The sequence below is a fragment of the Herpailurus yagouaroundi genome, unplaced genomic scaffold, assembly GCF_014898765.1.
Source record: "Herpailurus yagouaroundi ecotype Mexico unplaced genomic scaffold, PumYag 215, whole genome shotgun sequence".
NCBI lineage: Eukaryota > Metazoa > Chordata > Mammalia > Carnivora > Felidae > Herpailurus > Herpailurus yagouaroundi.
The window spans coordinates 2420189-2434280 of NW_024412446.1; the positions used below are offsets into that span (position 1 = coordinate 2420189).

At 57.8% G+C, this 14092-nt stretch overlaps 1 protein-coding gene across 1 annotated transcript in view; it reads right to left on the reverse strand.

The window, feature by feature from the left end:
- Positions 1–14092, reverse strand: part of TMEM132E (transmembrane protein 132E) — a 55555-nt gene that overhangs the window by 23656 nt on the left and 17807 nt on the right. The window lies entirely within an intron of this gene.

A 14092-nucleotide genomic window follows, 5' to 3' on the forward strand; every position in this document is an offset into this window, starting at 1 on the left:
CGGTAGAGGAAGAGGACAGAGAGAAAGAAACCAGGAGAGGGAGGGAGGAAAACCTCAGCCTGGCGGGTGCCCAGGGGGCTGGAGGGGTAAGGAGGTGGGCCGAGGGCAGGGGTGGGGCGGCCTGGCACTGGAGCACGCTGGGCAGCCGGGCCTGGGAGCTGCAGCAGGAACCGCGGGGGAGGGGCTGCTCTCTGAGTTTCACTAAATGACTAGTGGGCATTATCCTAATTATAGCGGAGCAAGCTGAGCCTTCCCACTGGCGCAGCCGCCCCGCATCTCCTAATAAACAATTAGCCGCAAACAACAGAAAGAGAGAGAGAGAGAGAGAGAGAGAGAGTGTGTGTGTGTGTGTGTGTGCCTGCCATTGGGGTTGGGGGTGGGGTTTGGAGCTGGGCCTTGGGAAGGGAGGCTCTGGGGACAGCTGGGAAACCACCTCACCCCTGCAGCCCAGCCCAGCCCAGTCTGGGGGTCAGGGCTGCAGTGAACAGAGTGGCCCCAAAGGGCCGAGCAAGCCCATGGGGGGCCCAGCTCATATTTAGAGGCTGCCTACGGACCGCAGGCATTAGGCTAGACTCCTGTCCCCACGATAACTCCAGGAAATAAATAACATCCCTATTTCTGCCTATGAGGGAACCAAAGCTCAGAGACGCTAAGAGGCTTGCCCAAGGCCACACAGCTGGGGTTAGGCTCCTTCAGGTCTCCTGATTTCCCTAGCCCTGGGCTCATTTCCTGCGAGCAATGGAAGCAGGAGATCTGGCATGCTGGACCAGCTGAGCTGTGTTTCCAGAACAGCTCCGGCGGCTGGCGCTATTACGAACACAGGACTTTTCGGCCCGTCCACAGCCCAGGTCTCACGTTCTTGACAACGGTCCGGGAGGTGGGGCCTTCCTCTGAGCCTGTTTTAACTGAGGCTTCCTAGAGACAGGAAGGTATCTGTTCAAGATCTCAGGGGTTCTGTGGCAGAGCAGGGTTTGGAACTCAGACTCCTGGCCCCTGGGACAGGTCAGCAGGGTGGCGGTGGGGGGGGGGGGGTGGTCTGCTGGGGCTGCACAGCCAAAGCCCCATCTGGGGAGTTTCCAGCTGGGGAAGAGAGAGCCACCCAGGAAGGAGGAGAGCGCACTCCAAGCTGGTCTGGGCATCCGGACCTGGAGGAGGACCCCATGACTGTCCTTCGGTATTGAGCCTTGCCTTGGTCTTCCTGACTCACTTACAAGCTGTCTAGTGTCTTCACTAGAGAGTCTTCTGTGGCCCCCAGCTTGGGGCCTTGGGAACTGGGTAGCTGGCCAGGGAGGCCCCTTCCTGAGCTGGCCCCTGGGCTGGAACATGTGTGTGTGAGGGCCAGTTTGGGGACCAGCGCATTGCCCCCTGCAAGGAGTGACCTGGGCCTGCAGAATGAGTAGTGCGACCAATCTGATACTGACAGTCCCCCCCCCCCCCCCCCCCCCCCCCCGCCCCGTCCTGGGCAAAACACAGTTGGTCACTTTAAGAAGGAGGCTAACCATCCTTTCTCTGTCTGCCCCCACAGGGTTGTCAAAGGGCGTTAAAAAGAACTAGGAAGTGTCCCGCAGGGTGACTGTAGGACCTGGGCTGGTTTCCTGGGGGTGGAGGCGGGGAGCCCTGGATGATGAGATCCACCTGCTAGCGGGGAAGAGAGCAGAGGGTCAGCGTCACAACCTTGGATTCAAGCCACTTACTCTTTGAGCCTCAGCTCCCTCACCCACGAAATGGGGCCAAGGAAACCCACCTCTATACGGGTGTTATAAAGAACAGGTGTGGACATCCCTACTGAGTGCTCTCACGGACTCTGGCTCACGGGTGTCCCCCTTCGGCCCCATGGAGCCTTCTGGATCTGCTCTGCCCTACCCTAACTGCCCCTCGAAGCCTAGGCCCTCTTGTGCCTGGTTTCTCTTGGCACCACAATGATTGACGGTCAGTCATCTACCTGATGCTCCACGGGCGTTTCTGATCCAGGGCTGGGGTCTTCCAGACTCTGATTGTAACCACCCACTTTACGGATGAGAAGACTGAGGTTTGCAGAACACAGACACCCTGCTCCTCCTCCTCCGCTCTGCCTCACTGCAACCCATTCCTCTTCCTTATGGGATGCTTTCTTTCCTCCTCCCGGTCCCACATCCCCACGAGTGTTTCATTCCCACAGTGCCCCGGTCGTGGGTCCTTACTTGCTCTCGAGTCACCTCCTTCCACTCCCCAGCCCACACACCTGGGTCTGGGCCACTCCAGCCATGCCCTCTGCCTCTGTGCCTTTGCACATGCTGTTCCCTATGCCTGTGGTGCTGTTCCCCACACGCTCCACCTGGTGGGTGCTCCTTGACCTTTGACTCCTCTCAAGGGTCACCTCCTCGATGATGCCCTTGACCGCCCCCAAGACCGGGTTAGGCACTTCTGAGCTGCTCGCATTCACCATTCCGCATTTTTCTCTGTACAGGTTTTGCTTCCTCTTAGACCGAAGCCTTGCTGAGGGCAGGGGCTGGGCCTTTCACCTTGCAGCCTGACCACCCAGTACAACAGTCCTCAATAAAGATATTCAACACATAAATATTTACTCAGCCCCTTCTCTGCTCAAAACCCTGCTGGGAGCTGCCAGGGAGCCAGAGATAAAGAAGAGAGTTTCTGCCCGGAAGGAATTTGCAGGCTAACAGGGAGACCAGACAGGTACATAAATAACCACGCTAAAAGGTAGAATGCTGCAAGGCTCAGGAGGAGTGCAGGGTACCCTGGGTGTTCTAGGAGGAGCCAGATGCCCACACAAGAAACGCCGGGAGGGGGAGGAGGGACTGAGTGGCGGGGCCTTGGAGCAGGGTAGAAATACATCAACCAAGGAGTGTGATGAGACCCGGGAGGTGGGGGGCTTTCAGGCAGAGCGAAGGGGGGTGGGCAACAGGGCCAAGGGTGAAGGCAGCTCTGGGCTGGGTGGCATAGGGAGCTGAGGTGGACAGCAGGTGGCAGCGAGGGCGTGGGAAAGGCTTTGGTGCTGGACGGATGAGTCTGGGGATTTTATCCCAATGGTTTTCAGACTGTATTCCCAGGGGCCCTGGGGCCCTGCAGAAGGGTCCCGGACCCTACAAGGCCTGGGGGTGGTGCAAGGGGGGGTGCCACAGAGGTCCTCGGCAGGTTTTGTAGACAGGGGTTTTCACAAAGGCTTTCCCGTGAATAATTGCCTTTAAAAGTTTGGGCCATCATGCTGCGGGTGATGGGGAGCCCCTGGGGATCTGGAGCAAGGCAGGGAGGCCAGAGGTGGGGCCCAGCCTTATCTCCCAGCGCCTCCCAGGCACCCCACCCCCAACATACACTCAAGACAGCGGGCAAAAGCAGGAGACACGGATAAAACTGCTGTTCAGAGGGGCTGATACAGGGCATGGGAAGCAAGTGCCATAATTACAAAGAATTTCCTGAGCTCATGTTATTGCAACAACCCGTCAGGTCAGCCTGGGCTCCAGGCATCCTGAGGTGAAGGGGCCAGACCCCGTGGCGGGCACCTGCCCTAGCCCCCCATCTCACCCCATGGCCCCCTCCGCTCACAACTGCCTTCTTCTCCCTCCTCTCCCATCCTGTCCCTGTCCCTGCCCCACTCCACGCCAGCGCCTCCCAGAGGCTCTCTGAGAGAGATCTCCCAGGCACCTGCCGGGAAGGCAGGAGAACTGAGCACAGGGCCCTCTCCAGACGTCCCCCCAACTCCACACCCGGAACGTGCTCGCCCCATGTCTGCTCATTTCAATCCCCAAATCCCGCCTCCTCTAGGAAGCCTGTGTGGGCTGCTGTAAAGCAAGACCGGTCAAGAAATTCTTATCCCTCCTGCAGAGGAGCCGGAGTTGAGAGTGGCTTGAATCTGAGCCCACATTCAAGGGAAGAAGAGAGCCACACGTGATGAACAATGTCTTCTGTGAGGGCCGGATGGGGGAACAGTGGCTTCTGTGTCCATGTTTAGTGTGCCTACCCCTCCTGACTCCAAGCACCCAGATGGATATTCAACTAGACATTTTCGAGGTTCCCTGCAGCCCTCAGATTCTGGGAGGGGCCATATAAGAGCAGATGACATTCTCTTCCATGCTAAGGCCACCTGCTTCCCGATCTCTGCTAAAGAGATCTGCTCAAACTCCTCTGTGGGCCTAATGCCCCCTGGTCGTTCTCAGGGCCCCGCGTCGCTGCTCATTGCTGAGAGGAAGCAACCAGAAGGGAGATAACAGAGTCACATTCTCAACAGTCTTTGCTCACACCAGAGCGTCTCAAGATGCCCTGGGGAAGAGGACAAGATGTCCTGACGCTCCAGGAAGGTGAGGACGTCTCGCAAGGACAACCATGATTCCTCCCACCCAAATGCCTGTCACCCTGTACCCTTGTCTGCCTCCCATGTGGACTGCAGCCCCTTGGACACGTGGGCAGACTCTCATCTCTGTATCCCCAGATCCCGGCTGGCATGTATGTTTTCCTAAATATTGAACTAAGATCAGTGAATGGAATTTGGTAGGGGGTGGGGGGAGGAAGACTTGGAACTAAAAATGAGTTGGGAATTTCTTGGGATCGGAGCTGCCCGATAACAGAAAGGACTGCCTTGTGGGGGTAGTGAGCTCCCCATCCCCAGAAGGATCCCAGCCACCTGAGGCTGACTATCTCCATCGGTGATACCGCACAGGCAGAGGGTTGGCCTGGATGACCTTCCAACCATGAGATTCTGGGAGGCTACCGTTCTTAGGAACTGCTGTCTGCTGTGGAAGGGCGGAGGAAAGGAAAGGAAAGGAGGAGGGGGGGAAGTGAGTGCGAGATGCAGAGAGGGGATAAGAGGCCCAGTGCTGTCTTTCCGGCAGGCCAGGCGCGGGCAGGGAGGGCAGATAGGACTGCAGCTGGGGAAACTGAAGCAGTCATGTCTCTGCTTGGTAGGAGAGGTCATGGGATTGGGGTGGACACTGCTCCCCACTCCAGGTGGTCCGGTCCGTCCAACACAAGCACAAACTAAGGGCATGAGACTGGGTCCCGCACCTCCCTGGGCACGTCCTATCCCCTCCCTGGGCCTCAGTTTCTATGCCTGTGATCTCTTGATCCCTTTCCGGCTCTGACTTGGCTCACTTTCTCCCTGGGTGGCAGATGGAATTATTGGTCTTAGTTCTTCAACGTCCTGCAGCCGTACGGTGCAGCTGTGCCCCGGCCGTGGCCTTGTGGTAGGTGGGGTACACCTCCCCAGCTCCTGATCTGGAGCTTGGCCACGGGACTTGCTTTAGCTAGTGAGATTTGAGCGAAGGAAACGCACGTAGACGCTTGAGATGTGCTTGCACGACTGGGACTTTCCATCACAAGAAGAGTAAGCCCTCAAGCAGCACCGGGTCCAAAGAGGATGTTGGGAGACATGGAGAGCCCGGGGTCCAAACAGCGGCTTGGAGTCCAGCCAGCCAAACCCGGTCTAGAATAGCCAAACCCCAGACGCCAGGCAGACTCGCGAGAAATAGGCACACCTTAAGACAGATGGGGAAGTCTGTTACGAGGCATCGTCACGGCAATAGCTGACTGATAGCCTTTCCTGGATGTGTGGAATCCTGGTGCTGATGAGGGACTTGGAAAGATTGTCTCAGCCCTTCTTCTGCTGGTGGACGAGACCACGGCTTATTGGAGGCACAGCGCAGTTCCCTGTCTGTCTGCAGCCCAGGTGGGAGAGCGGGACGGGGTCAGGCCGTTCTGATGCTGGGGGTGTATTTGGGGGCTACTGCACCTCCTCCAGGCTGGCTCTAGATGACCAAGGAAGGGTCTCCTTGGTCATCTAGGAGCTCGCCTAAAAGGGGCAGCCCCTCCTGTCCCGCGTAGCTACGGAGATGGGGGCGCCAAGCACAGCCGACCCGACCCCTTATTCTAAAAAGAGGTACCTTCGCTGGGCTCCGCTGTGAAGAACCACGTGGTTCTGGAGCTGGGCTGAGCCCTCACTCCTCATATGGTTCATGCTCTGAGGGCCCCAATTGCCCGTGTGACAGTCAGGGACAAGGGACCTGAGTCTGCTCACTTAGGACTTCGTGGCTGATTACATACGGAAATGCAAGCTGCTCTTCAGGCAGCAGAGGACAGGCACGTCCCGCTCAGTGCTGCCCATGTAGGCACGGCCCCTCCAGGCTTGCCCCGTTATTCTGGGCCGTTCTGGGCAGCGGGAGTGCAAGCAGTGGCGGGGGTGGGGGGTTCTGCAGCTCAAGTTTGGACTCGGAGAAACCTGGCTTTGAATCCCAGCCCTGCCTCTTTCCAGCTGGGTGACCTTGAGCGAGCGACTCAGCCTCGCTGAGCCTCAGCCACCTCTCCGTTAAGGTGGATGCTTCAAGGGGGTGCCGTGAGGATACGAAGCAAACTCCGCGTGTGGTGCCTGGTACAGATACGTGCTCAGTAATAAAGGCTCGCAACGGTTATTAATAACAAACCGCTCTCATTAGGCTCAGGACTTGATCTTCCTGAAAATGCCTCCATTCCTTTATTTGGTCCTTCAAAGGCTTTCCATGTGCAGGTGAGGCCCAGAGAGGTCATAACTGGATTCTAAGAGGGACAGACTCACAGGTAGCTAACTAAGCTGCCGAGGGTGCACAGAGCAGGGAAAAATGGAGTCCGACGGGGACTCAGCAGGGCCCTCAGCTGGGGACCGTGAGCGGGATTTTGCCAGGAAGAGTCAGGGATGGGCGGGTCAGCGAGGCGCTGTGGGACTTGCGGGGCTTGGGGAGTTCAGGCACCAGTGGCCATCTGGGTGGGGGGGGGCAGCCTGAGGGCATGTGTTCCGGGGGAGAGGGCAGAGAGGTGGGTGATGGCACAGGAGAAAGAGCAAGGCCAGATCAGGGCCTCGGGTGCCACCCTATATCCCCTCCACCCCATACATAGGCAACTAGGAAAGGTGGGAGGGTGGTGGTGACAGGGTCAGACTTTCATTATGAAAGTCCGCCCCGGACACCGGACGCAGGTGCAGCGGTCCAGCAGAGAGACGTGGAGCCCCGAGCGGGGTGGTGACAGCGAGGAAGCAGAGGCCCTTCCCAGAGAAGCCACTGTGAGGCGCAGACTCGAGGGCATATGTGCGCCTGGTCCTGGCTTCACGTTCACCAGCTGCTGTGTGGCCTTGGGTAAATTACCACTCTCTCTGGGCCCGCTTCCTTGTCTGCAAAATGGAAATAGTACTGGTACCCGCCTGAGAGGGTCACTGGGAGGATTAAATGAGTTAATATGTGCGAACCCCTTAGAAAAACGCCAGGTAATGGGTAAACACCAGTAAGTGACAACTACGGTTGCTGTCACTTTTTCTCTTTGCTTCCCTTCCCTTCCTGTCCCCCCCTCCCCTCCCCTCCCCTATCCCTCTCCTCTTCTTTTCTTTTCTTTTCTTATTTTTAAAAAAATTTTGTTTAAATCCAAGCTGGTTAACATATAGTGTTTGTTGCTGTCACTTTAAAGCAACTCGGTCAACCAGACCCAAGGCCAGGAGAGGGAGGGAGGAGGAGGAGGAGGAGGGGGAGAGGTCTAGATGGTGGGCAGTTTGCCCACTTGGGCTTCTGGGCGGAAGGAGGGCAGTTGCAGTGAATGACGGAGGGCTCAGGGGTGACCAGGCTCGGTGGGTGACCAGAGTGAGGAAGCCGTGTGAGGAGACACGGATGATGGCTGGGTCCGGTGCCCAGGGATCTGAGCGGGGCCGAGACGGCCGAGGGGGAGGGCTGCCCACCGGGGCACATGGCTGAGAGTGGCAGGCACAGACAGAAGCTGCAAGGAGGCTGAGAAGGCGGGGTCGGGGGACATGCGGACACCCGGGGGAAAGAGCTGGCCGGAGGAGGACAGTGCCACCGATCACACCCAGGGAAGGAACGGCCCCTGAGGGCTCCCTCCAAGGTCCAGGCCAAAGCCTGCTCAGCTCTGCCACCCACCTTGTCCCGTGTGTCCCCTGTCAAATGGATGCCTGTGCAGGAGCGGGCACGGCATACGTCCCTTCTTCCCACCTACCATGGCGTGGAGGTTTATTTAATAGGACCCCGAAGGCAACACTTGGCCAAGGCTGGGAGTCGTCGGCTGGCTTTCACGGAGCATGTCTACACGGCGTGCCAGCCCTGTGACCTCTCTCTCCGATCCTCAGTCTCCCCACCAGTAACAACAGGAAGAGGCTAAACTGGCCCCTCCCTGGGTCCCTTCCCGCCCTGAAGCCTCTGCCCCGAGGCTCCAGGTGGTCTGTGAGTCTGTCGCCCTAGCCTCCTGTCCTGGGGGCCCCGATACCATAGACTCTGAGGTCACACACATCTGAGAAGCAGCACTGGCTTTCCCTCAAAGGGAATGACCTGGGAGAGGATGCCGGGGAGGCGAGGCTCTCCCGCATTTGCCACAGTCCTGCACCTGACCCTCACCCATCCCGTCTCCTGTCGGCCAAGACACAGCCACAAAGATGACTTCACGTAAGAACTTAGCACCAACAAACCACCTCTGGGCCCCGCCCTGGCCATCTGGCCCTCCTCCTCTCCTGGGAGCCCGGCCTAGGCTGGGACGCATCTTACGGGACGAACTCCCGAAGGAGGCCGAGCCACTGTGTGGCCCTGTGCAGCTGGAGGTCTCCCGAGAGGGGACTCTCATCTCTCTGCAGACGGTGCACTTACCCCATCCCACTTGCACGTGCTCCCCCACCCTCTGCCCTTGGTGGAAGTGACTCTGGTCATGAGATGGGTTGAGGAAGCCACCTGGTAGGGGCTTAACGGGGAGCTCGACTCATTGCATGCCGGACGCTGACCCTGCCTGTGGCGCCTTCCAGATTCTCTTCTCCTGCCCGCCTCCCCCGGAAACCACTGCCCCGGCTGATGCCCTCCCTCTGCCCTGAGTGTTAGGCCCAGATTGGGTCCCTGGGGATGAAATCTGAGCAGGCGCTGCCCTCAGGGGACACTGTGAAGTTCTGGATCCCCCTCCTCCCTGCCAGTCCTCCAGGACTGCTCTCACCTCTTGCGCCTGCTCTCACTTCGACAGAATGGAGGCAGAGAGGGAGCACTCCATTTCCTTCCCCTCAACCTCCACTCCCTCTAGGAGGACTTGTCAAATGCGAGAGCAGTAGGGTCCTAGCCCAATTTCCTCTTCGCGTCCGGCAATGCTACAGATGGGTAAACTAAGGCCCAGAGGAGCGAAGGGGCCTCACGAGACTCCGGGTAGCTGGAGCTGCATGTCGGGCTGGGGATTTGGCCTCTGACCCCGTGCTTGCCTAAAGTGCTGCTGCTCCCACCCCTCTTGTGGGTGAGGCCAGGTCCAGACGCTCCCAGGGCCCAGCTTCCAGGCAGCACTATCGCCCTTTCCAGAAGATGGCTGTTCTCTCCTTGGCCGGGAGGCCAAGCAGAGGCAGCTGGCTTTGCTTTGGAGACACTGATTTTTGTCCCTGCCTCCTTTTTCTTGTGGAAGGTGGAACCTGAGAGAGTGGGGAAGTGGTTTCCAAACTGTGTTCCTTGGAGCCTCTCAGGGACCATGGCAGCGGGGCTCCCCTGGGCCTCAGTAGCACAGACTGAGCGCCTTCAGGAAATTATAAGTCCAAATGGCCTGGGGAGAGGAGCGCTGGACTGGGCTTTGAATGCCTGGCTCAGGTCTTTCTATTCTGCTAACCTGGAGTCATCTCCTCCCTGGAGGACCCCTAATTGCTCATCTGTGGGACAGGGATTAACCCTGCCTGACCTACCTTATGGGGCCCCTGCAGGGGTGACAGCCGCAGAGGCCCTTGGGCAGTGCAATGGGAGGGGTCACAAGGTTCAGGAATGTCCCTGAGCCTGGGGCTGTGGGATGGGGATGGGAGAATGGCCACCGAGGCCAGGGCACTGCCTCCTCCTTCCCTTCCCGCTCCCTCCTCCCTTGGAAGCCCCAGAGGGACCGCAGCCATTACAGAGAAGGGACTTCAAGTCGACAAAGACAAATTGGCTTAATTGACCCAAATTAGCAGCAGGGAGGGCCCGGATGGCCCAGCTGCTGGTACATTTAATCACTGTCACCCTGTGTGGTCAGGGATAGCCCCCTCCCCCAAGGCCATCAGGGTCACCTCTCCTGTGAATGGCCGCCTCTCTGGAGTCCTCTGTCAGCAGGAAGTAGGGCTGGGACTTTGGGGACAAAGACAGCCCTGGGCCAGAGGTCGGAGCACCCTGCCGGGCTGAGCCTGGCTGTAGGAAAGACAGCCTGGTCCCAGATATATGGCAGCCCAGAGAGCTGGGGGGCTCTCCCAAGCCCCTCATTCTGAGTTTAATGGCTGCCCCTTGGAGTGACAGCGATGCCCTGGGGAGCAATGGCCAGTAGGCTGACTGTCACTCCTCCTTGGAGATGCTACCTGACTCTTACACTTTAGAGGCTCCGGGAAGGGACACTGTTGGCCAGGCCTCTGGACCAGGCTCTGCTTCTCTCTTCTTTCCACCATATTCCTTAATGACGCTGGGGTGATGGTCAAGTTGGGGTCTCCTGCAAACCCCTAGAAGGTTGTGAGCCAGAGCCCTCCTTGGTCTTTGGTGACACTCTTGCCAGGGCTCTGGTCAGCTGTCACTGCCCAAATCCTGTGTCATGAGAAGGCAGTAAGGAGACTCCTCCCCACTCCAACTTCTCCTGGGTTCTGCCTGCTCCCTGGTGGGGACTGTCCCTTCTCTCTTCCCACAGCAAACACTGTTAGAGACCCACGGTGAGCTGGACCCGGGCTAAAGCTCCAGGTCAGGGGGTCCCGTGACCTCATGGCCTCCCCTTCACAGCTCCCCAGCTCCAGCCATTTTTTCTACTTGGAATCTTTGATCTGTCCTTGTACCCCCCCCACCCCGCCCCCCCAGTGGAGGAGGCCGTGTGCAAAGGACCCTGACATCTGTGTCCTTCACAGCCACATCCCGGGCCCCAGCTCAGCACTGGCCACTCTAACCCCTGCCCGTCTGCCTGTCCTGGATGCCTCAGCCCTTCTCTGATCTTGTCCTCAACCACCACTCAGGCCTTCCTCCCTCTGACCACACTTCTCTCTGCCATCTCCATAAATGCCCACTGAGTTCAATCTGGGTACCCATATCACATCTCACTGTGGGCCCCAAGGTGGGTGAGGTCCATGCTGGGCTCACTGGGAGCAGAATATTCTCTCTCCCTCACACACACACACACACACACACACACACACACACACACACCAGCTTCTACGTGGCTGCTCATCAAAAGTTTGCTGGAAATTGGGTATTAGAAACCCATTTCAATGCCTTCCTCCATAAAGCCAGTATCATTGACAGCAGTTACATTCCCAGGCTAGCCCACCCAACAGATTTTGCCTATAAAGTGTTTATTAAATATTTTTAAAATTTTATTTGAGAGAGAGACAGAGAGCGAGCAAGCATGAGCAAGCATGGGGGACGGGCAGAGACAGAGAGGGAGAGAGAAAGAATCTCAAGCAGGCTCCACGCTGTCGGCACAGAGCCCGATGGGGGCTCAAACTCACGAACTGTGAGATCATGACCCGAGCCGAAATCAAGAGTCGGACGCTTAGCCGACTGAGCCACTCAGGCGCCTCTCACTAAATATTTACTGGGTACCTACTATGTGTGTAATGAAACTGAACAGCAGTTCTAAGAGTGTCACCTTGAGTTCTGGGTCCTGAAACAGGATCAAGCGAGAGAGAGAAAGAGAAGAGAGAAAACCAGAGAAAGTTTCTCTTCAAATCACTTAAAAATAGACAGGCCCATCCTTAATACCTTTTCTAGCCTCCTCCTCTTCCCCAGGGACCCCAGCGCCTCTGGCCCCCAGGCCCTCCAAGTGTCCCTTCCCCAGAGGACCCCAGCATGGGGACATCCCCACCGGGATCATCCAGGTTCTAGGAAGCTTTGTAAGATGCAGGTTCCCAGACCCCTCCCCAGCCACACCAGGCGGGCGGGTCTGGGTGGGTCCTGGAAGGGGACAGTTGTCTCACTCCTCCCCGACCCCTTTTGCCCCAGTAGTGAGTCTGAAGAATCACCTGGGAGCCCATGCCGCACTCCAAGCTGGTGGCCTCAGAATCACTAGGGTTGGGACCCTAGACACCAGGAGTTATCTACAAACTCCTGCATGTGCAGCCAAGATTCAGAACTGCTCCCTGAGTTGTTCTACTTCTTTCCCTGCCCCTGAATCCACAGACACTGTCATCACACCTGCCCCTCACCCCTCCTCACCCCCATTCTTCTGGGGACCCTTGTCCCTGCCTCGACGGTGACACTTCCACGCACCTGCATTCGGACCAAGCAAGTGTCTGTGAGACCTGGGGTGAGGAGTCCACATCCTGGGTCAATCAAGTTTGGCAGCCAAATGTGACACCAGAGGGTGGAGGCCAGAGGCTGTGCTCGGGCAGCAGGGGCTGGACGGGATCCCCCACATCTCTCCCAGCTTTGGGGGGCGCGGTCAGGAGTTCTGTGAGTCACCACTTCCCCAGCCCCTGGAAAGTTTGCACTGCTGGGCCGGGGCTGGGTCCCTCGCCTGGGTCCCACAGGGTCAGGCTGAGCATAGGCTCATGTCCCCAAGTTGGTGGAAGGTGATTTCACATTTGTAACAATTACTCACTTAATTGGGTTCCAATTAAATCGGAGAGGAAGCGGAGGGCTGTGTCTGTTTATTCTCCCCCTTTCAACTTCTGCGCATCACCGGGAGTGCAGGGAGGGTGACAAACGGGATTCATCCCATCTAGAACAATTCGCCTCCTGTCAGGGGTGGACGGGGCTGTCCTGGGGCCGGTCCCACCTGCCACCTTCTGAGTAGCTCTCATGCCAGCACTTCTAACCGGAGGCTGGACCCATTCAGGGACCCTAGGGGGTGCTGGGGGCCCAGGCAAAAGCCAAAGTCTTCTCATGGGCTTCACCCCACAGGGGAACTGAGTGTGGTCCCAGGTAACTGGGGCCAGAGAGGTGGAAGGACTGCCCCTAATCAGGCAGCTCTAGCCAGACCCCCCCCAAGGCAGAGTGGATGGGGCCTCAGGGATGGATTAAGTAGACTCAGGGCTTGCCAGCTGGGCTCCCTCGGGTGTCTCCAGGGCTGCCCTGGGGTGGCAGGGGAGGGTGGGGCAGATGAGCCCTCAGCGGGGGACACCTCTCTTCTCCATTTAACCAGTAGCCCTGCTTTGACTGCATCCTATAGTAATCGTATCATATGTAATATAGAGTATATGATACATTATAGATTATGTATATCCCTGGCAATATATATTACATATTATAATATATTATGGATTATGTATTTCCCTGGTCAGAAAAAAAAAATTACTGATGGAGTCCAATTCTGTCACCTCTTAGAAAGGGAAACTGATGCCCGGAAGGGAGAAGAGGCTTGTTCAAGTCCATGCCACCATTTTAGGACTTAGGTTGCTAGGATCAGGGTCTCCTGGCCCTGATCTCAGCCCCTTGTGGCCAGGAGATGGTGGGGGTGGGGGGCTTGTGGAGAGTTTATGGAGGGAAGCAGGGGGGGGGGTAGGCCAGGGTCTCCTTGGAAGCACCTCCCTCCCACCCCTGGCCTCTGCTCCCCAAGAGGGGCCCCTCTCTGGTCCACCTTGGCCAAGAGGTCATCACGGTGGCTAAGGGGTGAGGCTGGGCTCATGTCCATGAGGGATGCTGCCCCGGCTGGCCCTCTGGCTGGATACCTTACTCCCAGGAGAACCAGGCCTATGTCTGGGGGTCCTGCTCATAGGAGCACCATAAAGGAGTCAACTCTGCAGAAGGGCACGTGCCCAGTCAGTCTGGCACAAAGGAGGTATTTAGGAGAGCTTCGTAGAATGAATGAATGAATGTGTGCATGCTTGACTGAGTCATAGAAATGGAGCCCAGTCTAGGAATCAGGGCCCAAGCTTCTAACATGGGTGAAGGAAATGAGGCTGTACAGGGCAGCTGGTTGCAGAACAAGGAGAGTTAGTCCTGCCCAGAGAGAACCCCCTGCCTGACCGGGCAGGTGCAGTCTCTCCTGGGAGAGCCTCATGTCTGATGGGGGAGGAGCCCCAGACTGAGAAGGGAGGCACAGCTCTGCCTTTGGCGGGTCCACAGGCTGGAGGGGTGGGGGAAGGGGAAGGGAGAATGTCAGTGTCCCAGGGATCTTCCTGTCTGATGGGAGATGCCCCTGCCTGAGGGAGGAGGCAAGGTGGGGTCTCAGAGGCAGTGCCGCC